The sequence below is a fragment of the Tympanuchus pallidicinctus genome, unplaced genomic scaffold (genome assembly GCF_026119805.1).
Source record: "Tympanuchus pallidicinctus isolate F22 unplaced genomic scaffold, pur_lepc_1.0 scaffold15, whole genome shotgun sequence".
NCBI classification, from domain to species: domain Eukaryota; kingdom Metazoa; phylum Chordata; class Aves; order Galliformes; family Phasianidae; genus Tympanuchus; species Tympanuchus pallidicinctus.
The window spans coordinates 8,257,566-8,283,723 of NW_026294669.1; positions in this window are offsets into that span (position 1 = coordinate 8,257,566).

Here is a 26,158-nt window from a genome sequence, read left to right on the forward strand (position 1 = left end):
CTATTTGTAACAGTTGCACATCACAAGGAAAATTTTAAAAGCATTGAGTTCCAGCAGCTCGTGCAGCTACCATGAATAGTAAATTGCCAAACGTAATCTCACTCTTGGGAATCTTAAGTGTGTTATATCTGTTTGATCAAATATTATTAGGTTAACTTTAACCATCAAAATAAATTAGTAGCTAGTGGTTCTATCTAGATCATAACTGGGGGAAATAGAATAAAAGTAGATACATGCAGATGCTGGCAAGTGCTTTTTAAGAGTGAGCTTTAATAAATATGGAAAGAGCAACCCTAGGGAAATTTTGGAAGCTGCCTTATTTGATATTTAAAAGTGCACTAAAAAACACATTAATACATTTGATACTCTGCGCGCAAACCAGATGCCCCCTCCTTCCTCTAGCTTGTTTGGGTGTATGAAAAGTCTTTTGGATTCTGAAAGAATAAAGCTAATTAGAAAAAATATTCAACTGAAGACAGATAAGATTTGGTTATTGCTGCATCCAAAGAGCTGTATTTAAAATCATGCAGGAAGAGAAAGAAAAAAGAGTGCATGAAAGATTGAGGAGAAAGAATCCTCATTTCTCCCGTCTGTCTTACAAAAGTGGTGCCCAGTACCACTCTGGGATATCTCTGTGTGTTGGGGGGAAAAGATTTTCAAGGTAAAGTCTACCCTTCCAGAAAGACTTCTAAAATGTGGCCTTATAGCATCTTTGCTGTCAGTACTTAAGGCCAATTTGTGAACTGAAAGTAACTTTCTAGTAAGAAGATTAAGTAAATATCATGATAAGCTTTGGCTGATAAGGAGCCTGAAATGAGGGAATCTGGAGATCCTAGAAGATACCAGCATTACCCTGTTTCAACCTCCACAAATCTGAAAGGAAGGAATAACAACTGTTAGTAAGACAGCCAAGGACAGGGGATAATTTCTTATGACTACACATTTTATGGAAGCATGATGCTCTTCTGCAATGAGGTATGTACAAGACAATAGCAGCAATGTTGGTTGCTTTTTGAAGCCAAACTTCAGAGAAGTATTTCAGTATTTTCTTGCCTTACAGCAAACACTTATGTGATTGGCTGAAAGAGATGTTTTGCATGATGGAAAAAAATCCTTACCTGATGTCTAAAATACAAAACACAAGGGCATACTCACGGACTCATATATAGACTCATGGGGAGCACTTAATTTACCCCTGTTCCATCACTGACTATAGATGAGTTCCATTAATTCTTCATCTTCCTATCATAAAATATCTGTTTGCATCAGTTCACCAGCACAGTGAATGGTTTTCTTCACCAACATCCGCAGGAAATTTTCATTAGTTTATGTACACTGATTTCAATTGAAGTGTAACTTAATCTTATTAATTCCTGAAGGAGGTTATGTTTATTTTCCATGCAGACAATACAGCATATGCATCTCATTCTTCTGTTCCAAGGCATCCCTGAAAGAGGAACAGGGGAGAAAAGAATGATTTTAAGGGAAAATAGTAGAAAAACAAGCAGTAGGTTTGAGGTTGTTTATTTGTTTCTGTGTTTGATGTATTTTAACATATGGTGAGTTTTATTTCTGTAGATGTTTACAATTATCCTCTTAGTGGGTAAGGAAAACTTCCAATAAAAAATGCTGATGCTTTAATGTTGAGGGAAAATTGATGGAATTTCCTCAGTTGCCTTCGTAAGAGTTAGGTGGTGGAAAGCAAACTACCAGGAGAAGAATGAACACACATTCTAAATATTGCTCCCTATTTATTTTCTGAATGTCCATAATTAAACAACACAGGCAGCCAAACCTGCTGTGGAATATCTTAATGGAAATAAAAAGCACACATAGAGAGTGAAAAGCAGAAAATACCTGTCTGGTGTCAGAGAGTGAGTCAGTCATGGCCAGCAGTTGAGCCTTCCTAGACCTATTTATCTGATGTGAGATGGTCACATTGACTGCTTAGGGCGGCTGAAACCACATGGAGAGGGCCTAGCTTCTCATCTGGAGGGCAGAGAGCACCTGGAAGAGCACACCTGGCAGTGAGTCATGGCACATGTGACTGCTGTGTGGCGAAGGATAGGACTGTTTTCCAATTCCCCAAACAGTGTATGGTGCTTCTGAGGAAGTGTGGCCTGTGTGTATTTGATCAGAGTAGCTACTGAGATGGCAAATAACAACACAAGATTATTTTTCATGTTATTGTTTTGTGAGACTTCAGGTTACTTAGCATAAGCAGCAAAAAAATACCTTTCCTGGAGTTGTTCAGAAGTTAAACCTCAATGCCTTGCAATGAGGTACATTTACAAAACAAAAAATACTGGAACTGAAAGAAAACCCCATACATCTCTGTTTGACCCAGGGTGTATAAAAACCCCTCAGGCTGACACATCAGCTGTGTACGATGCCGTGTGGGCTGGGAGGTCAGCTGTGGATATCAGTGCTGAAACATTTTTGAAAATGGCTTTGGACAGAGCTGATGTAAATGTACACACTGCTTGGCAAATGGTTGGTTGTAAATTGCTTGCAAATGTAATTCTATTTTGTGTTTGGGAATTATCCGCAAGCAGATTTTGAATTTCGTATGTTTTCTCATTCGTCAGCAATAGGATGTGAGATCTTTTCTCCAGTCTATTTCAGAAACTGTCCTTGCATATGCAGAGTTCATTAACTTTAATTCTCAGCATGCAGTCAGCCGTGGAGGTCACGTGGTGGTGTGGGTAATATTTATCCTCCCTTATTGGAGCACTAAGGTTTTGCCGAGACACGGTGGAGAAATTCAAAGACATTTCAAGAAGACAAATAGAAAAATATTAACCTTCATCCTTTTGCAAAAATATCTCATAACACTTGCAGCACTGAGGTGGGCAAATACAACTTCTCTGAGAGTTATTTTCAGAAAAGGTAAAGGAATTATCTTAAAGAGCATAGCCAAGTCAAGTTTAGAGGTTTCGTTCAGTTCTCTTTTTCTCAGTTTCGACAAATTGATGTGAATGCAGTGATTTTGTGTATTTCTTCTTCAGAAGATTTTTTAAAAGTAAGATGTAGATTTTGAGGGTTTTTTTCCTCATTTTTGACAAAAAGAACCATAATGTAAAATGTGTCGTAAGCCTGAGAAGTTTTGTAACAGTGTATTTTAACTGCTTGAAGAAAAATGTAGATTTGGCCCAAAGCCTTTCTCTTTTTCCCATCTCTGTGAAGTTCATTTGTATGATGTCTTGTAGTGAAAACAACACAAAACATTTTTGAGGAGGCCAGATCTGCCACGGGTGTCTGTAAGAGGGAGAAGAGCATGGACTTCCCTGGACTAGGCAGCCATACTCCCACTGACATTATAGGATTTTGTTTCTGACTTGTTATAGCAGCACTGATAGAACTGCTCATCAGGTGTAATAAAAATGCACAAAACCATTTGTGGGATCGAGCCCTAAGCTAACAGCCTACATTTAGGATCAAATTATAAGAACGTTGGCTGAGATTTTTTAAATTCCATTTGAAACAACAAGCTTCAATGAGTTAGGCCCAAATTCTGATTTGCATGTATATCAGGAACTTCAGTTTTGTGTTTCATTATCAAACGAAAGTATCTATGATTTAGCCATACTAATTTCTTTCTAAGCCCAATTTCTTTTTAAAGAATCACAACACTCAAGGTGCCGTAATAGAGTGCTACAATTAGATTTTCTAAAATAAAAAACTGTTTTTGATTTGGTAGGAGTACAAGCCTGTCTCAAGCTACTAACTTTTAATTTACTGGTATTCCTAGCAGTCAGAAATGATTGAAGAAGGCTTAGTTAGAGAAATATGAAAAAATAATTTGTTTTATCTTAAAATATCTCTTAGTTTTTCGTAGCAGAGATACATTATCCTGAAAGAAAAGGGTTTGCAATTGGAAAAAAAAGAAAAGAATAATAAATTTTATGATATAATTCAGTTTTTATTTACCCTATGGAATTAGAGATCCCTAAAGAACGCGGCAAAAGCTAGAACAGAGCATGTGTTGGTGTGTGTGCATGCGTAAGGAAGAAAAATATGAACAGGTGAGGGAGAGCCCAAGCAGAAGTAGAAAACATTCTGATGGATCTAATTTAATTTTATGTTGTGTTTTCATGTTGAGTTTCCTTTACATGCACTGAAGCTTTGCTGTGAAAAGCCATGAACGTGGGATTGGCCACAAATAATAAGATTTTTTTTTAACTAACTTTGGCTGTTGGATTATAATTTGTTAAAACAAACAATAGCTTACCGCATTACAGCTGAATGCAGAGATATTATTTGTACTCTGCTAAAATCAAATTATCTTTTAGTTTCTATTCTCTCCAAACTAAGCTAAATACTGGTGTCATAAAATGACAAATTACAGGATGAACGTAAGAGCAGTGCCTTCAAAAATACAATAGTTATACAAGCCATCTATTGTTAATGAAGAATATAATGCAATTTGTCTGTCTGTAATACAATTATGCAAATCAAAGATGGAACTATCCTGAAATCTCTCTACATTCCAAGTGATTAAAATGAGATAATTTATCACAAAGAATATTACTGATCATGTTTATGTGTTGCACATTAATCCTATTACAATAATGTATCTTTCTACTAATGTAATGGATTTGTGCAATCTAACAGAAAATGACTTTTATACTACCCACAATTACAAAAATATTCAAAGCATATCCATCGCTGCGTAATAGCATATGCCTAAGACTGTACAATAAACCTATTAAAACAAACTGAACTTATGAATTTAACCTTCGTACCAATAAAGACAATGCTAAATTCAATTTTATTGCCCTCATTATTTCAACAACTTCATATATAATAAACATTGGGAGTAAATTACCTTAACTTTCTTTATGAAGTAAGAAAACGTTAAAACAACGGAATAGAAAAATGTGAGAATTGGTTAAATGGACACCAGGCATGTAGACCGTGCGATAAAATCTTCTAAACTTACATGTAAGTTGCATTTCCAGTCCAAGAGGTCTCTCTAAATCTAAGCAACCTGACAGATATAATTTTACATATGACAAGTCAATCCTTAAAGTAACAGCAGCTTCTGAAAGAGTATCTATTATATGCAGTGATGCATGTGGAGGTGTCATAGCTACATGAGGACTTTCTTCCATGTGCATGGAAATACAATAGAAGGCTTAAAAATTCCTCAGGCAAAGCTGAGTCAGAAAAATCATCAAAAACCAGAAAACACAAAGGATAAGACAGCATGTTCATCATTAAAACTAACATTGTACATATGTATTATAATACAGTCACTGGGGGAATGACCACACACTCTTGGAACATCATAATATTACTTACTTTCTGCATCCAAATCTGCACAAATGGATTATTGTATAATATCTCTTCCTCTCATTGTATTCTTACACTAATTTCATTTCTAGTGTTCAGCCCATCTTTATTGACCTGGGCCTGCTGCTCTCTTTTTCATCCCTGGAATGCTTCATTAGCTCTCAGTGTGCAGCTGCATCGTACTGAGCATTTTTCCTTCTGCCAGGCAGGTTTTGCTTAGATGCAGTTTTGATACTGAGTTCCTGGGCTGCAGAACTAATGTAGCTGTCCACACCTCTGGGTGACCCTCCTGTCCGCCTTCTGGACATGTAAAGCCGTCTGGATTACCCAGCTCACACATATTTGTTCCTCTTTCTTTGAAAGAATTTGTCTTCTTTCTCATAAACTTGTACATACTGCATATTAAAACAAATATTTACTGAATATTTCCTTGATCGCTAGCAGCCTCAGAGGAGACACATCACAGCTGGGCTCACCTCCGTACTCTAACTGACTTTTCCCTTTCAGCCATTCCTGCTTCTCTTCAGCCTTGGAGCAAAGATGATTGCAGTTTGGAAGTACCTGATGTCTGGGAGCTTCTGTTAGTATGAAGTTATCTGCTCCAGGATGGCTAATGTGGATTTTATGCTGCATTTTACTAACTGAGTGATACCGACAGACCGCTCTGTGGTGGAGAACTGTACAAGATCTGATGCTTTAGTAAATACATGTGTGTATCGACTGCTCTACAAATCTATAAATCCCTGGCTCTTCTCATAGCTACAGTATCACATTCAAAAGGATTTGAATCCCCAAACTTTCCTTCTGCTCTGTGTTGTGAATGGGATAACATGATCTCATGGGTCAAAATCCTCATTTTGAAACTTGCTGGCACAGATCTCAGTTTACAGTCCCTGAGAAGCCTGTTTTTTACATGGCATTTTAATATACATGTTTCTTTATCATGTGTCAAGGAGGCTTAAGATATAATTGAACAACTGCCTGTTGGTCAGAGCTGTCTGCTGCAAATTTAGCAAAGCTCTTTGCAGACAGAAACATGGTGAGGGGAGGCCTGGTTCTGGCTAAAGCTTGTCTGGTATAGGGCCTTCCCTCTCACACAGTTCAATATTTACCCATATAGAGTTACTTGAAAACAAATTGAGATAATGCTGCAGCTTGTTTGGATCTGTTTCTGCCTGTGCTTCTTGTCTCCCTTTAAAACACACATGTGTTCTAAGACCTTTGATGGATGGCAAATGCACATGCTTCTGCTCCTGATGCCAGTAAATGAGAAGCTGTTCTTTGTCCAGCAATAGTCATTAGTGGCACTTAGAGAACTTTGTACATCTTTATGTTCTATCTAGGTAGTAATGCAGCCAGCCCCATGTGGTGTTTACAGGCAGAAAACTCAGGTACTTTCATGTACGCGTCTCAGCTTCAGAGAAGTGTAAGCTCCATAGAACCCACGTGAAGGTGGGTGTAGCAGCTGATTGTATGGATCTCGTGTGCACTGGTGCAATCACATCAAATTTTCTTTCAGAGTTCATTGAGGACACCCTGACAGTCTCTTGGAGCTGCTGTGTGAGTTTCCACATTTCTCCTTTCTTTTTGAATAAGCTGAAGCTTAACCAAGTTTTGGGCTGAGCTGGTCACCAAATATTCCATGGGTTTTTGGCTTGTTGATCTGTGCAGAAATACCTCTTCACAGGTCTAACTTAGCCTAATCCACGTGTCTGTGTCTGCTTCACTGGGAATGAGGGCAACTGCTCACTGAGATCCCTTAGAAACAGGCATAAAAACATTCAGATAAAAACAGACATAAAGTAGGAGTCTCCTGGGATATCTACAGCCAAGTCAGTTGAGTCCTGAGAAGAGAAAGGGGAAAAAAAGTTTGCAGAGATGGCTTATTAACTTATTACTAAGTTCTCTGCATTTTGAGTCATCTTGAGTATCTGCCCTTGTCTCTTTCAGTGGCTCAATTCCTATAGAATGAATGTTAACACTGCCTCACCTCACACATTTGCTCTGAAACTACCCACAGCATTAGTGAGATGCTCAGATAGCATGACAAAGGGAGGCATCAAGGTATCCAGTTTTGACATTCTGTCTAATTTCCACGAAATATCAAGAACTAACCTAGCAGTTAGGGCCTGGCAGCCCAGCTGGTTGTGGCAAACCAGCAACAAAACAGCTTTTGTGCTCTTTGTTTGCAGCGTACAGGACTGTCCATACACTGTGCTAGTGTGTGAATAAGCTTTCTGGAGAGAAGCAGCACCAATTTTCCATACCATCTAAGGGACTCAATTGGCAATGCTGTGTGACAAATCAGGGCAGATTAGAGTTGAGCTGGTCAAATCCTGCCACGCTGTTCTTTGAGCAAAAAACCTGTGGCATTGCTGGGTCCAAGAAAAGGCAGAATTTGAAAGACAAACACAGCACTCAGATGTGCAAAAAGGAAGAGCTGCCCAGTGTCAAAGACCAGGGAAGACTCATTTTCGGGCGGAACAAGGCTGGTTGGCTGCTTGGGCTTTTTTACTCTACTGAGGCTGTAATTACAGCTTCACAAAACTTGCGTGACATTGCTAATTTGAGAAAAAATGGAAGACTGATCTTTGTAAGAACACTCAGGGTTGGGATTTTATTTATGGAGTCCCTATATCAGTAAATGAAACCTATGAATGTTAGTAATTTAGTATCTTTATGTAAGTAATTATGGAAATAATCCAAAACCGAGAGATGGGAAGATGTAAATGTCAGCTATTAAGAACGATTTAAAAGAGGTAAGTTGATTTTAAGATACCTGTAAGTCAAATTGACCATCAAACTGTGGTGTGAAATTATGAAATCAAAATTACTTAACTCTCTTCAGAGCATTGCTTTCTTTGCTAAAGATCTCTTACCTACAGAGGAATCTTTGTATGTTAAACAGTACCTTCAATCTAAGACACAGATTCTGTGCTTTGATCCATCCCATTTTATTTCCTATAGCTTTGCATCAAAAAGGAGCCAGTTCTTTGCCTTACATATTTGGAATTATATGATTCCCCTTATTCTTGGGGAGCTATGGGCGATATATATCTGCATAAAGAAGAGAAACATATTAAAAGTGCTCATTGCAAATAGTCATTTATGATTTGTGTCAGCTAATTTGTGTGGAAAATGTCTTCTTCCTTGGCTCAGAATAAGTGTCAAAACACATAGTTGTCCTTTCCACAATGACCCAGAAGGCTGTCTTTCACCATGTAGTGACACAACCAAGGCAGATCTGTCTAAATCTGCCCATCACTCTGGCTTGTCTCTTCAAGTGCTGTGCCTTTTTGAGGCATTTGTGTTCATCTGGATCTAGTCCTGCAGACAGCTGAGCATCTTCTATGTGTCCTTTAATGACGGGCTGTGGCTCAATTAGCTAATAGTACATGCTACCAAGCATCCTTATGGGAATGCAGAGCACCTGCCTTAGCCTTTAGCTATGTCCCTCCTGCCTCCCAGGAGATTAGTGCCAGCTCTTTATCAGCATCAGTGGGCAAGTGCTAGCACCTTGCAAGGCTCAGTCTTAGCGTGGAGCTTTAACAAGAGCTTTAGAGAGAATAGCAGAGGTTTCTTTCTCCCTGTTTGTGATAATGCCCCACAGCAGGAGTCACAGGAGAGAGCTAAGTACTTATAAATGATTTTACGAAAAGATCTTGAGTTGTGGCAGTCCTGAAATGATCTCCTGCTAAGGATAAACACTCCCTTGTTGACATTACCTGTCTTCATTCTGGGTCTGTGCCTAGAAATGAAGATGTTGGTTCTTTATCTATCTCAATCTAATTTACAGAAAGCTTGTTGTCAAAGCTCTTCTTGCCCGAGAAATGGCATTGCAGGGATTTGGTGTCCAAATAGGGGGGAGGCGGGGAGAGAAGTTGGGAGAATTAAACCAGGTTTGACCTGATATGGATCCAAATCAAACAGATCTCCTTTATTTATTTTCATTTGTGACTCTCTCAGCAGCAAGGTATAAGCATTAAATACAGAAGCGATAGCAAGCAGAGGAAAAACGTAAGACTTTAAATGATAGCAGGGATCAGTATTTTAGTGTATTCCTTCTATGATCTCCTGATAGAAATAGAAGAGGCCAGGCACAACAGAAATATTTCCTATTATGGATAAACTAAAGTCACAGTGGAATCTGTCATGCTTGTGATATGAGAGATGGACAATATTCCTGAGCTGTTGCCATGCTGGCACTTGAAAGCAGCTTGTATTTTGTTTATGGAGCCGAATCAGAAACCCTTTCCCCTCTCTCTCTGTTGTTTTTTTTTTGGTTGTTTTTTTTTTCTTTTGGCCCAGCATGTGTAATTCTTCTTCATGGAAGCTCGAAATGGCTGTGGAGCAGCTCAATATTCCATTTATTTTATTTATAAAAGAAATTCAAAGCCTGAAAAGATGAAGTAATTGACTTACTGGGATGACAGTTAAACCCACTAAATTTAATCTTATCCTCTCAAGTACAACATATCGCGCTTACAAATTATCACCCTGCACCAGACAGGCCTGCTCTCTTCACCTAATCCAAATGGAAATGAAGGCCTCTGTTATTGTATTATCTGACTTTACTATCAGCATTAATCCGGCTTAACTCACTTAATGATGCCACTTGTGGCACTATGAAGGCAGCAAAGAAGTCTATAAACTACTTCCATTAAAATGCAAATCTGGCCCACAGAGAAAATAAGTGACACAAAAGTAGGAGAATTCGGCCATACACTGTATTAGCCTCTTGCCGCACAGAACTGATACAAGTATAATAACTGATGCTGTGATTATTATTCTAGCTGTGGATTTCCAATGAAAGGAAGCCAGTCTACCACAGAACGTCACAAAAGTGCTTCAACAAGCCAGGGTATTTAATTTCTGAAGAGATTTATATTTTTTGTTGTCAGGAAATGAACAAATACTTATCAATGTAAAAACTGCTATCTTAAATCTTCCTGCCAGGTTTTTCATACTGATATTATTTGCACCCTATAACACAGGAAATGAAAATCTTCTGTGCCTTTCACATCTCCACTGTATCTTAAAATCCTTTAGTAACAGCCTTGCTTCTTTTTTTAACCCCCTTCTGTAAACATGAAAGAAAACTTTTATGGATTAAGTATAGGGAATTACTAATGCCAAAATCTCAGCTCCAAATTCCTTCTCTTGAACATTTCTGTTTGCTGATAATTTAATTTTTTTTTTTTAAAGGGAACCATAACATCTGTTTTACAGAAAGGCCTGGTTTAATTTTAGTGTAAAGCTGCTCACATTCATCTCTGCTCCTCTCCCTTGCACACATGCAAGCTCACTTGGGCGTCCCGCCTGGCCACCCGTTTGTATGAAAAAGCATCAATGCAAAAGCTTTTGTTAGTATGAAACCAGTTCCGGTAAAAACACCAGGATTCAAGCTTCTTCCACTTTCTCTTGAGCTCGATAGCTTCCTCTGCCTCAGTAACCCTAAACCTATTTCTGGCTTTGGTATTGAGAGAACCTTGTATCTACATGGAGACATAGACACAGATCCCCTACTGCTTAAATCAACATTTCTCTGTAGGCTTCGAGAGTGAAATGTAAATGTAAGAATTTGGTCCAGCATATTTTATGTTTGGGGTGACAGATTTGTGATGCCCCTTCACTTTTTCTTGGAAATCTTATCACTGATAATATAACAAATCAGAGATGGGGCCAAGCTATACGATTCGGATTTGTGTTTCTGTCTCGTGCATGGGAATTTGATTTAGCTCACTCGCTGAGAGGAGCAGAGATGAGATTCAGGTTTCATCTAGGTTTGGATGGTGATTCCCCTCCAAGGCTGAAGAATGTTTTGATCTGGAGCCCTGGCATGATCACTAACAAAGACCTTTTCTTTCTCATCCCCACCCACATGCTTTCCCCACCCAGAGCATGACTTGCTCAGATGTTTCATCACTGAAATACTGTTAAATTGGCTTTTCTCTCACCTTAGGCCCACAGAACTGTGATCTGATTGCTGCAGACACTAGATGTGCTGCAGTACTCCCATTCGGGTGCTCCTCTCTGACCACAGTGGCACTGTGATTTCGGCAGAGGGCTGGTCAGGGCAGGTGAAAACATCCAGTTTCAACCTAAAGTGATGATCTGTAGCAAGGGCAGTATCTCCTTAAAAGAGGCTCTGCAGACTTTGGCAGTTTCGTCTGTGGCTTTTCATGGATGCTGGGGGATTTTTCGTTTTTTTGCTGCTTTCAGGGTGAAGTTGGCCCTCTGCCACAGCATATCACAGAATCACAGAATCACAGAATTGTAGGAGTTGGAAGGGACCTCCAGAGATCATCGAGTCCAACCCCCCTGCCAAAGCAGTTCCCTACACCAGGTCACACAGGTCGGCGTCCAGGCAGGTCTTGAACATCTCCAGAGAAGGAGACTCCACCACCTCCCTGGGCAGCCTGTTCCAGTGCTCCGTCACCTCACTGTACAGAAGTTCCTCCGCACATTGGTGCAGAACTTCCTATGCTGCAGTTTCCGGCTGTTTCCCCTTGTCCTGTCTCCAGCATATCTGGAATCATGCTTTGGCCTAACAGACATTTAATACTAAATGCAGTACTAAATACATATTGCTCATCTGGTGGGCTGTTCTTAAAATGCAGAGCATGAAAGGGTGCCAGGAGAGACCAGCACTGCTGGCAAGGTCACTACCCTGCACCTGTATGCTGCCATGCAGGTAGTCCTTGGTGCCTCTGGATCTGCATTCTCTGTTCCAATCCCTAGCTGTGTCAGACAGCATCAGTGAATGATTTACGGAGCTTTGCCCAAGGCTTGTTAGAAGGAAATTAATTGCCTGATTTACAGGAGAGATGCCTCAGCTCCTGCACATCATTGGTCCGAGGCCTTTACCTCTGAGATGTGAAATGCCCTGTGTATGAGCCAGATATCAGACAGATAGTTTTCTTATCATTACACAAGAAAACTTTATTGGATTGGCTCAAAATATCATTTCCAACCTGTGGAACTAATGTCATGTCTCAACCTGAATATGTTTTTTAAATTAAAATTGAGATTATTTCAGTTTGGCTGAATGCTCTAAGAGTTGGTTTAACCTAAACAAATAAACAGAAGTTTCCAAAGCACACACATTTGGGCATGTAGAGCAGAACAATATGTGAATCTTAAACTGTCAGGTGTTTCTAGGGACAACCTCATTTCAAACATGCCTTTAGCCTGTGCTTTCAGGAATGAGAAAATTTCTGTGGCTAGAAAATATATATATTTTTAATTGCAATTGTCTTTATTTATTTTAACACTGTAAGGACTGGATTTGCACATCGTGCATCATCCATGAACCTGCAACATCTGCATGCACACATGCTACAGTTATACAGATAAAAAGGGTTGGACTGGGTGACATCCAGAGTTCCCTCCTAGCTAGTGCATTCACTTGTGATAGAACCACATGTGGTGATTCTACAAGTTCTAGTGAATCCAAAAGAAAACTGTCTGTATACATCAAATAAGTAGCACAGTGCAACATTCTTCAGACGTGGCAATGTGATACCCAGTAAATCTTATTAAAAGTTGTTATACTTACAAGAGGCATGATTTTTTGGTCTATGTACCAATACCACCCACTCAGACAAGTTTGTAGATACAATTAGCAATTGGGCTTGCATCTGATTTCTGCTAATCCCAGGTAACAGCCGTAGGATGAGAAGGAATGGCCTCAAGTTGCAGCAGGGGATGCTCAGGTTGGATATTAGGTAACTTTTCCTCTCAGGAAGAATGGTGAGGCAGTGGCACAAGCTGGCCAGGGAGGTGGTGGAGTCACCATCCCTGGAGGTGTTCAAGAAAAGGGTGGATATGGCCCTGAGGGATATGGTTAGTGGGTATGGTGGGGGTGGGTTGTTGGACTCAGTAAACTTAGTGGTCTGTTCTAACCTTAATGATTTTATGATACTATGGTTCCATGAAAAATGATTGAATATATAAAATGTAATTTGCCATTTTTGTTTTTATTGGCATTAATACACAGTGTCCTACAGATGTGTTTTTGTAATCTTGCTTATAGATCTGTGGGAGAAAGGGGACATGTTTTGTGTCATACAAGAACTTTCTGAGATCTGAAACAAAAACATCAAACCTCAGCTAAAGGTGATAACAGGTAACTTCAGTATGTTAATCAGTGAGATCACTAGAGATGATCTAATTCACACCTGTGGAACAATTAGGCTTAGTGGGAACAGATAAATGAGGGAAAGGATAAGACACCATAAAAGCAACCTCTCTGGCGAGGCTGTAATTCCTACATTATGAATCTTAGTATCTGAGTTTATCTTTTGTACGTATTTGCATGCTGCTTTTTACAACAGAAATGAGGGAATCAAGAAGAAGTGAGGATTTTTACATCATTTTTGAATGCTTCTGCTCTTCAGCAATTGTGTGAGCCCAACTCTGTTACTTTGGAGGAGCCGGTGTGGAGTCAACTCTGTAACAAGCTGCTAACAGGATTGTTTTCAGCTGCAGTTTAAGTGTAACAGATGTATTTATTTATTAGGATAGGGTTTAATACTTGGTCTGATGAATACCGGAGATAGTAGACTCTACATAAATTGTGTTTCTGGATTCTATTTATGTATTTATTTTTCTTTGGTAGGATGCTGAAAATGGGGAGAAGCAAAAGGCAAAACTTGTAGTTAAAATATGAGCTGGTTTGGCTCCTGTAGTCTTTTCTCAGTTTTAAATTTGTTAGTATTTCACTTTTCAGGGACCTGGTAGAGCTTCTCAGAACTTTTTCAGCTGGGGAGAGAGGGTAATTTAAGCAAAAATATCTTGCCTGAGCTGTCTTCTATCTTTTGTATTCCTATGGTTTTATTGCTCCTCCTAATCATCCCCCTCCCCCCCCCCAACACACTAAGATGATTTTCAGCTATTTGTGTGTGTATATAGTTTTGTTTATTTTTTAATGTTCAGAATTATTTAAAAAAAAAAAAAAGGTGCTGCTTAAACACAATATTGGATTTTATTGATATTTCTTACTTTTTAATTTGTAACACTGGAATTTTTCTTCAAGATGAGAATTCCTATTTTCTCCCAAATCTGTTTCTAGCTCTACTGAGCAAGCCCAGCAGAAATCTGACTCGGTTCAGGGTCAGTAAAATATATTTCTCCCCAGAAGAGATGGGCCGGATGGTGTTGGTGCCTTCATATCTCGTTGCCAGAATAACTTAGGAATGTCAGGGGAAAAACCTTTTTTGTGCTCATAAAGAAATTTTGTCTCTACCAATGCTTAGTTATATTTTTCCTTCTGTTACTGTCCCCTTTTGGCAGATAACTTTTAGGTACAGAGAACTGTCAACTGTGTGCAAGCTGCTCATTTGTTTATCAGAGGCCACTAGATAAGAGTCAGTGGGTAACAACTCACAGACCTGGAGACCTCCTGGTGTTCAGATAAATGAGCTGCATGTGAAAGGCTAAAAATCCCATTACCAGACCTTAAACTATCCCATCCTTAAGCAAGTTTGCAATATTTCTAGGGGAGAAATAAATACAAGTTGTGTAGATTCAGATAAACAAGCAGCAAACTGTTCTGAAACAAAACTTGTCCTGTGTTTTTGTTGTGCTGCATTGCTAAGGCCACAAAACAATAGCCTTAAGATACATATGGTCATTGTTTCCCAGACTGAAATGAAATCATAGACCAAGGCCATGAACTTATTTCACTAGCTTAGATATCCCGTCAAGATGACCATCCTAAAGATTAAAATTATCTTGAAAATCTGAACGTGACCTCCTGCCTTGTACTATATGAAAAAGACTTGGACAGAGTTTATTTGAGAGATGATCCTATCACTAACAGGTCTGTGCTTCACTCATAACTTCTAAAACTGTTTGCCCAATTTTAGAAGGCTCGAATCCAGCAAGTATTTGCATACATGCCTAAATGTAACATCCCTCCACACATGGATGCTCAGAACTCTGTTTACTTTTGAAAAATTACATGGGGAGCTCTTGTTAAAATTTTACTTGTAGCCTAGTTTTTGAGGACATCAAAGAGTGAGGTAACACAATGAAATCTTCTCCAAGCAGCTAAGATGGTTGGAGTGCTCTGTATTTCTGTGCTCTCTAGAGCACCTGTGTTTTGTACACAAATACTCAATCCACCTGAGTCCACTGGAATTCAGGCCACCTGTGTACAGTTTTCTCACCTGAGCTACTAGAGCCTTTCTGAGAAGGGCCTAAAGTTGATTTTCATTTGTCTGAGGTTGCTCAGGTGATTTTGCTGCAGAAGTGGGAGGGATAAAATTCTCCTGAGGGTGCGTTTTCATTGGGAGCAGACAGGCAGCTTGCCTAGGTCTTCAGCTTTGGGGCATCTCCTATAGGAAGGAATCAATGAGAGTGAGGTATTGAAACCATTTGGGTAACGCAGCAACTAAATAGGTTAACTAGTTCTATTGAAAACACTTATTCTTTAGTTCTCCTGGTAAATGAGAACAGTATGATTTTTTTTAGTTCCCATTATGATCCCTTTGAAGAATTAATGTAAGTGCTGACCATGAAAATAAACTGAGACCTGTGTAGCTAACTATAGGAAAGTAAAACTATGCCTCATCCTTCTAAACATTTCATTTCTTCATTATAAATATTTAAAAAAAAAAGTGAAGCTTTTTTGAATTTCATTTTTTTTGTGCGTGTGTTTTAGTTTTGTTATTGCATCTTGTGAAGTGAGGCTCTTAAAGGCATTCAGGTACCCTCTGAGCTATTTTCCTTAGGGTTTAGATCTCTAGACGTTTCTTAAAATCCCCAATAGTCGCTGTTATGTCTTTAAGCACCTACCTACCTCTAGAAGTCTGGCCCTTGACAATTGTAGAAAATGGTCCTTTCTATCATGCAGAGTTTTCTGCTAGCAAACTGGAAAAGTAATTAGCATATAGATGCATCCCTCAGATGCGAGATTGGGTTAGACTGGATTTTTCTATGTTTAATAACCATTGGAAAACAACAAGGAATTAATTGGTTTGGAAACGTGAACTGATGGAAAAAGTCAAGCTACAGAGAAGTTATTAACTATGCAACACTGCAAGTCCTTAAAACCATCAGTTAATGAAACAAAGAAAAGAATACATTGAGCGAGAATTGATTTAGAAGTGAAGAAGACAGATGAAAAAGGAATTGCAATATAATATGATGAAGAAAAGCTCTCTTGGAGACTTTGTTAGTCATTGCCATAGGTGTAATAGAGAGAGAATAGTGGTCCAGGGAGCATGATAGCCTGTTTGCTATGATGCTATTCTGTGCCCCCTGCTTGGGGTGCATTTGCCACATGCCCTGACATGCCATGGTGAGGAATGCCCCAGGTGTCCCCTCTGCTGGTCGTGTTCATCTGTGCAAGACCCTTCAGCACCACTCGGCATTTGAGCGTGCCAGCAAGCAAAGAGAGGAAAACTTCCCTGCATGGATGCACATTGCCCCAGTGGTGGGATGAGAAATGGCTTTGAAATCTGTGGGTAGAAAATGTGTAAGAACGAAGGGTTTATTTATTTATTTATTTTATTATCCTCAAGGGCAGAATTTGAAATAGCTGCTAGGAGGGGTTGTCTGTTCCCAGTTTACGTGCGATATCTTTAATCATGTTCTAGCTAGAGAAAGAAAAGCTTACAAGAGGCACTATAAAAACTGTTCCTTGCTTTCATCTTTGCTTTTCCACTCAGCCTCAGTTGAGAGCGAGAGGAATCTACAGTCAGACTGATTCTAAACTGATGAGGATTGTTCTAACACAAGGGGATCGTTATAAAAGACACATTTCTACTGCAAATACCCCCAGGTTACATTTTTGGGTTTAACAGAGCTCTGCTTTCATAGTGTAAAGTAAATATTGTTATACTTTGTGCAGGGGGAAAAAAAATTTTGTTTTGGCTTAATTAAGAACATACGTTAATGACAAAAATGGAAAAAAGGCAAGGAAGATCTTTTGCTGGATGTACAATATTTTAGGTGTTAGATTTATGAGTAAATGAAGATGAAAATAATACTGAATAAACCTCTTTGCTTTGGTGATTGTGTTTTGTTTTTCAGTGTTTCTAAGACCCCTCTGAAATCAAGTAGGAGCCAAACTAAGGCTATGTTGTTCCATAAAGCATAGCATGGGGTCTTCTAAGGAGGTGATTTCTTATAACATCTCTTAAAAATTATTTTTGTTTCAGTATTGCATACAGATTCATGTAAGTGAAATGAATTTTAATAATACATAAGTGAGAGTTCAGTTGGAAATCTGTAGGGCAGGTGATATTGGTGTGCACATGCCATAGGGGAGGCAATAGGAAGAAGTTGATGCTTGCAAAGGGAAGTGGAAGTGAGATATATTATGTGTGGATGAGGAGAGCAGCAGGCTTTTATAGTTACCCCTGTGTCAGGTGAGCTGAATGTGAACCTTGGGAAGGAAGGCTGCTGATCTGATCAGAAATCCCATGGGAATCAAATGGATGTTCTAGCAAAATGTGTATGCCAGTGGACTTTGTTAATGGACTTCTTTGCAATGCTAGAGTTTACCTTTTCCTGGACTTTAGGATACAGAAACAACATAGGAACAAATGTGATGCCAATCTGTACGTGTGAAATGAAACTCCCCTGCTCTGAGCTACGAGAGCTTGGGTAAGAGAACAGAATGACTCTGGGTTGAAAATCTAAAATCTTCTCCCAGACCTGCATAAAAGAAGAATAAAGTGTTCTGGCTTTTTTTTTGTTGTTGTTGTTTGTTTGTTTTTTGTTTTTTGTCAACTAAGAGATGTAAAAAAACAAGCAGAAAAAAAAAAAAAAACCACACAACAAGAATTCAGGTCTCCTTCATTCTCCTTGTCTTCAATACTTCTGCTCTCTGGAGGAGATGCTGCCAGTGCCACTGGGAGAGGAATTGATCTTGCTTGTTGCTGCAGGCTCCTTGAAGCATTTCCACCCTTATAGTCTTCTGCATCAGAAATAGGGTTCACTGAGGTGTTTTGCATAATTTAGAAATGAGATCAGATTTTACTGTCCAGAGGAGACCTGAAGTTCAAGTAGAATGACAATTATCTTCATTTGCAAGTCATGGCTTACTGCTTGAGTAATTCAATGCAAAAGGAGATGATGATGTTGGTGTTAAGGATGAAATGTTCACACTGTGCTTTTCAGAGGTACTCTGGTCTATGCCTAGACTTATCCTTTGGGTAGATGCCCAGTAGTGTCTCCCTGGTTTTCAAGGTGGTGCCTGATGTGTATTTAAGCATAAGAGCACGAACTCACAGGTTTCTGTGAGCTGAGAAAACCAGCAGGTGAACACAAGTGACTCTGAAACTGATGACTTGTTTTTGCCAATAAGGCCAGCTCTTGTTCTGTACTTGTCTTCCACAAGGGGAAGATATGCTTTTCTCAAAACCGTAATGAAACATGAGTACTTGATTGTTCTTATTCTGTAGGAAGAAACTGCTGAAGGTATTATTTCATCAGCACTGGGAAGCTTTGTTGTGCAAAGCGTTTTGTTGTGCCTACCTAGACTAAATAAAGTAGTTCTAAAGCTATAGCTGAATACTACTGGCTTTCATTTTCTTTAAGGAGAGGTGTTTTAGATTTTATTTCTGAAATAGTTACTCATGGCCTACATTTGAAAGCACAGCAGTTAATTTTAAGATGTTGAAGCTGCTAAAATGAATGTTCTAATTTCAATCATCTTTTTAGAAGCTAAGACCACTGCTTGTGGATTTAAGTATTGTCTCAGTCATAAACTCAGAGCTTATAGGTAAATCAACTGGGAGAGAAATGTACTTGGATTCCCTTGTATCTTAATGGTTGTGGTATTTCCCTTTCTCCCCTTCTGCCCCACAGCAAAAAGCCCCAATCCAGTGAAGCGCTTAGCCTTGAGTAGTGCCTTGGAGATCAGTGGGACTGCTTACAGCAAGTATAAACCTGGCACATGTTTAAGTGCTTTATTGGGTTACAGCCAGACTGAATAACACATACATAACGCTGTATTCGGATTCACTATATTCAGTTCTCAGGTCTGTATTGATCTAGATTTTGAAGGCTTTTGCTGAAGTAACTTTTAAAGTAAATTTTCTTTTTTATAAACACAAAATGAATTTGATATAGTTGCTCCTTTCACTCAGAGATCTGAAAATACTTTAAAAATATGAATGTATTGATCTTACACTATAGGGAGAGTGAGTAGTAGCAACCTATAAAACAGATGAGGAATCTGAAAGTAGAAGAGCAGATTAAAAAATCCACAACAACTGAATGGAATTGGAAAACAAATTTGTCTTGATTGTATTCCCATCTGCTTTGGGTTCGATTTCATTAGCTTTCCTGAAAGGGAACTTCTGTCAGAAAAGTTTTTGAAAGTACTGTTTTTTAGTATATATTCAAGAACAATTGTAGAAGTTGTATTTTTGTTTTCTGGCTTCTCGTTTGCGGTCTTCTGCATCCCTGTTCTTTACATACTATGAAAATAACCTGTGTGTTGCTTAGCCTGATTAAAGCTTCTAAATAAGGCAAGGAGCATACATTAGTCACTGAATTCTTTCACAGAAACAACAGTGAATTCAAGTAAATTGTGATCTGTCCATATCTAATACACCAATATAACGAGGGACAAAAGTCAGCAAGTATTCATGTTTTTATTTACAGTCTTTATTGCAATTGAATCAGCTTGAATTCTGAGAGGAAAAATGAGAGAAACATAAAAATCTTCAGTGAGGATTTGTGCAGGACAGGTATCTTTTCTGGTGATGGTTATACTGAAACAAAATTGTTGGTGGGGGTATGCGTTAAGTTATGGAACTCATTGCTCATGCACAGTGTTGTGATAACACGACAAAGATTTGCTCATTACGAGTCAGAAGAACCACTTTAAACAGGATTAGAGCGTATGGAAAAAAGGAACAGTAATGCTATAACCATTAAGCATTGGAGGCAGGAGGAAGACTCTCAAACAAGCAAGTTATTGCATAATTCTCCATTATGGGAGTTTCGCACCTTCCTTTCAAACATCCTGTGCTAGGAATGCAAAGGATAATAATAAATAATAATAATAATAAATAAATTTCTGTCCTGATGTGTGGCATGACTATCAGTAAAATTCTTTTATTAGCTAACACTAGTTTTAAGAACTTGTCATAATAACAGCACTCAACTTTGCAAAATGCCAACTTGTGATCAAGCATTCAATTTCTTTAAAAACAGAATCTTTTCTACCTCACTGCAAACTTCCCCAAGTCAAAGGAGACTATCTCAGCATTCTGCACCATCTACCACTAGAGAAAGCATGTCAGAAACTGCTCCACGTGCATCTGGGGTCTGCTAGGCAGTGCCTGGATTTTTGGCATAGCACTGATTGTGTGCTACTGAGGCTTTGCAGCTCCTTAAACTGCTTTGTGCTTTCATCCTATGGAAACACGGGTCTCTGCTGGTGTAGCCAGACCAACAGAGGTTGCTGCTCTGGAGAAAAGGCTGAGGCATCCTGGAATGACCTTCTGGGTCTCATTGACAGTTGAGGGTGGGAATTCAAAGGCTCTTTTGTAAGCCTTATGTTCCAGTGAGGTCCCATTACAGTCGAGCACAGCCACCTGTTTGTTTTTCAGTGAGATGAAATTTATTCCAACCCCGAGTGCTTGAAAATACCTAACTTGGAAATGATGCCCCTGGTGAGAAACTTTGAGGAGTGCAGTGCTGTGAACAATTCCCACATGCCTTCAAAATGAAGCCATGCTATAAAGCAATGCATTTTGATAGTATAGCTTACAACTCACAGTCCCATCAGTGATTTTTCCCGAAGAATGAAGCAAAGAGTTAATATGATAGCCCTGTGGTTTTGGAGTACAAATGTTTTCAAGAGTGTTAAATGAAATGTGTGTATATATGTATACATATGACCAGAGGAAATAAATCCCTCTGAGGTATTGGTCTATTTTGTGCTGGGCAACACAGCACACCCGGAATTAGCAGTCACATTTTCATGCAAATGTACTGTAGCCATTCTGAAGATATTCTAGGAACCCCAAATTTTATGTGCCATCTCTGAAGTCTTCCTCACATAGAACACTATTTAATTTGTCATTAATTAGTAAATGGCTTTGTGAAAGCCAGCAAACTGTCTTGGGTGAATTGACCAGCACAAAGATTATTCTTCTGGAAGTGAATTCAAATTTTTACTTCTGGGCAATTTCCATGAAAATGGAGGAGCCTTTGTAGCTTTTATTTTAAAATAAGAATAAAAATGATGCCAAAAATCAGCAAATAAAGGCAATAAAAAATCCTAGATAAAAGACAGAGGCTAGAAAATTCCCACTTGTATATCTGTCCCAGTAAGCTAAAAAATTTGTGCAAGTAACTACATGAAACTTGAATTAATTTTTGACTATTTAGAAGGTACAGTCAAGAGTAAATCTCTTCTCTTTACCTCTCCTGGAAGTCAGGGTAGATTTTGTTGTTTGAAATCTTTTCCTCTTTGAAAGTCAATGACTGGAAAGGGGGGCAGTGGGGGATGAGGGGGAGACTTGGCAGACTGCCACTATCTGTTATCATTATTTCATATGTTATATGTACCATATAAATCTGTATTTGCTTGCTTTCCCACCCTGTACGTCAGTGCAGGAATGATTATTTTATTGTTTTAAATAATATATGTGCATTTAGAGACATTTCAAACATTTAGCTTTCTACAGTTCTCACTTTTGCATACTTTCCCCTCCCTATGCTAACCCCCTGCCTTCATGTGTGCTACCAAGTCAAAATAAGAGTCCTCCCACCTCTATCTCCCATTGTTTTTCTCGTGATTGATTGAATGGCATGCTAGGTTCAGTGAACTTGGTCTTGGCTGGTGCTCCACCCAGAAACAACCTTCTCTTCTATACAAATTATCATATGAAAGCTGCTAATGGCGTTTTACTGAAGCTCTGCTTCACGTTCCAGAATTGTAAGTGGCATCATGCAGTCTACATTTTCCCGATTTCAGGGAGCAACCCCTCTCTATCTTCTCCATTCCTTATCTCTTTTTGCCCTACTTCTCAGTGGGAGATTTTGCCTCCTTGCTTTTATTTGCTAAAGCAGAACCCTCCCTTCAATAAATATTCGCTATTTCAGATATGAAAACAACTTTCAATCTGGGATTCTGATCCTGTTAGAAATACTATAAGATCCTGTGGATCCCCTAATGAAATTGGTTATTGCAGGCTGGTTTACTGCAGTGAGGGCTGGTCCCCTGGCAATGCTTTGCTGGCAGTCACATCAAACAGAGTTTTGATCAGAAAACAAAGTTTCTGCATAGCAAAACAGTAAAGGAAAAACTCTAATGTCATGTCAATTTTAAATATTGACAGATGTCGATTGCTAATGGTCTACCCGCAAACCTGGCCATATGCAAATGTAAGATATTTTTATATGTTGAATGCACATAAGCATATGAAAAAACTGTTAAGTTAGTATCAACATAAATAAATTTTGTTCTTAACAATAGTTTTGAGAGTCAAGGGAAAGGTTCTTTTTTGTTATTATGTACTTTCTATCCATGTGGCGTAGGTAGAGAGCTCATTCTGTTCCACTACCAAATGCAATCTGTGTGCATATCAGTGAGTCAACCACTTTTCTGTCATTGAAACAATAGACTTGCAAGATCAGGTATCACTGAAATTAGGAGTTTGCTCACACACTTATGAGCAATTATCTTGGTCAGAAAAGACAACATATATGAAAATGTAAGGGTTCTTATTCTTTTAGCATGTTTTCTTACAAGAAACTATCAGTGTTAATGGCTGGTATTGTTCAGCTCAATAGCAGGAAATGTAACATGTCTTCTTTTACTGGGTGTGTGGGAGAGAGGCCACTTCGTTTCCTAAAAGAAATATTGTTTTGTCATTATTTTTATGTTTGTTGTTCCCACAAAAATGGGCCCAAGTGTTTTGAAAGGATTATAAATATGGTTGCAATTTGGCACTGCGAGCTGGTTGCCGGCACTGTGTGTATGCATCTCTGCTCATGTGTGGAATTTGGCCAACTCTGAGTTGGTCATGAGCAGCCAAATGGCTTTCAGTTTTCTTTTGTTGTAGCTGCATTCCCTACAGGATAAAACCTTTCAGGCTCTGCATCAAGGTACAATATTTTCCTCTGAAAGGATAAATGATTAAAATGCAGAGTCTGCTTGTGAAACCTCTTAACTTTACAAAGTTACGCTCGTTTGGTCTCCAAGAAATAACAGTTCCATCTTTTCAGGTCTCAGTTAAGCCAAGACACATGCTAATTTTCTTTTAACTTTGGAGTTGTGATGGCCTTAAGGAAATACACATATAAGAGAAAACAATCTGAGGCACTGTGAAGGAGTTGGAGTGCCTGGTGTGATTAATCTGGAAAGACTGTCTTCACCAGCAATTTGGAGTGATTAGGTGTGAGAGCACAGGCTAGTGTTTGGGTTTATGCATCATCACAGCTTATTCTAATACTTTAAAACAGATGGAATAGGCAAACCATCTATCGTTTATCACAGAACTGCAACTTTTATTACTTGGCTGATATATCTGAGTCTTGATGGGCTTGGTCATGAAAGGGTGGACCATATAGCAAGCTGTCCATCCTTGCTGATATCAGGCACAGCAGGGGTCACAGAGCTAAACAGACTCCTACCACAGCAAGCAAAATTGTACTGAGATCTTGATGGAGCCTGAAGGTCAGTGCTAACTGAAGCTTTATGTAAGCAGCTGCAGCTCATGTTTTCCAAATCTTTATTAATGTGCTCTTTGCCAGGGTATGTGAGCTTCATCTTTCTGTTACGTTCTGGTTTGTTGCAATTACTAGAGAAAATGTATATTATCACTTGCAATGAAATATATATACACATACAGGATGAGTGTGTGGAGTGAAATATGTGAAAGTGTATATAGCACATACTGAAACAAACAAGCTAAAAGGAATGTTTTGAGACATTTGACAGCGTTAATATTGATTACTGAATGGATTAAGAGACAGCCACAAGAGGTTTTGTCAGCAGATCAAACTTTGCCTGTGTGACAGTGTTAATAGTATGAGACATGAGCATTTATCAACAAAACAGTTTCAGCTGCTTGGCAAAAAGCATTGCATCCCTGAAGTGTTTTGTCATACAGCTTCCTCCACCTAACAAATCATGGTGTTATACACTTAAACTTGCTCATGGCAAGGAGAAGAATGTTTCCAGCAGGAGGCTGTATCAGTAAGGTTCTTGATGAAGGAATTCTTCAGATATACTTTTTTAGTTAGTGTGTGTAATTAAGATAGTATTGATAGCAAGATGACAAGAAGAATGTTAGAACCAGCTGTGTAACCAGCTGTGTTGTATATGTGGTCCATCTGATAGATCTCATCTCAGGCAGTAAGTAACTGGACTAGGTTTTACTTTGGATTATAGCAGCTCAGCTTAGAAGACTTCTTCATATTATTCCAACTGTAACATCTCCAGGAGAGGTATGAATTTGGGACCTGAAAAAAATTGCCGCAAGACAAAACCCCATAGGATTTGTAGGACTAGCATCTCCTGTATAACTGCTCCACGTACATCTGAAGAGTGGGTTCAGACGCATGTCCGTCAGTGGTGAACATCTTTGGGCTGAGTAATGTGAGGGTTGGTTGAAAGTTTTTGTCTCATCCTTCTATCTCAGTCCACAACTCTGCTTTGTAGGCACTCATATCTGTGTTAATGAATACATTCTTCAATTTCTGGAAATCATGTTCATGTGAATCAGTACATATTTCTTTATGTTAAAATAGAACTCAACATCTACAAATTAATTAGTGCATAACCCTTGGTAGAAAAGTGCTTAGGAAGCAGTACATTTGCACACTGGCTCAGGACCATAAGTCTCCTTCCACACAGCATACAAGTAACTTTCCCCTTAGTTTTAACTCCTGATTTAAAGGTGGGAGGAAAATAATTACCTCTAGAAAGTGCTGTTCATACCACATAAAAAGCGAAACAGCATCTCAGCAAAGGCATAAGTGAATATTGAAAAGGATCAAGAAAGTTGCAGATGATTTGGATAGATAGCTGGCTGATAGTCGCAACAGTGCTGCCAGAACTACAGATCTATATCATATATGTGATGATTGTTGCTTTTGCCAAAATACAGCCTGTAAGTCTTATCCAGCCTTCGGCTCAAGAGTTAGGAGCCAAACGCCAGACTGTGACGGACTTTGGCATCGTTGATGTTACTGAGTTGGAAACCAGTCTCTCAGAAATCATTTTCTAATACAGGGTCAAATGTTTCAGCTGCATCAGGACAGGAAAAAGGCATCTTGTCTGCACACTGAGCACTCAGATACGTGGAGGAATTGGTAACAAAGCTTCCGGAGCTCCAAGCACACAAGGAATATGCCTTTTGAAGTAGCACATAACATGATATTCACCAAAGTTTTTTGGGATCTGGATCTGCACACTTTATTAGAAAAGATAATAAAGATACACGTAGCTCAGAATATAACTTATCTTGTACTGCTGTTGGTGTCTCACTGAAAAACTTCATTATTTCGGAGATTGTCAAGACAGGTGACATTTGGGGAATGTTATGAAGAGGTCCCTACCTCCTGATATTATCCTGAACAGAAAAAGCTGGAGGCACAGATTTGGATTTTGAACTATCAAAACTGTTAGCATTTTGAAATGACATTTTTGTTCTGATAAAAAGGTCAGCACTTTCTCATTTCTACTAAGATTTTCAATATGTTATTTTTTTAATGTAACTTTCATAGGTAAAATTCCTGTAGTTCGTCTTTCTGCCTAAAACTGAATTTCATAAGATTTGAAAATATTTTCATTCTCTACACGATAGATTATCCTACTTTTGAGCAATTCTAGTCTGTACATTTTACTTTACAGTTGAACTGATCTGTATCCTACAGAAGAGCT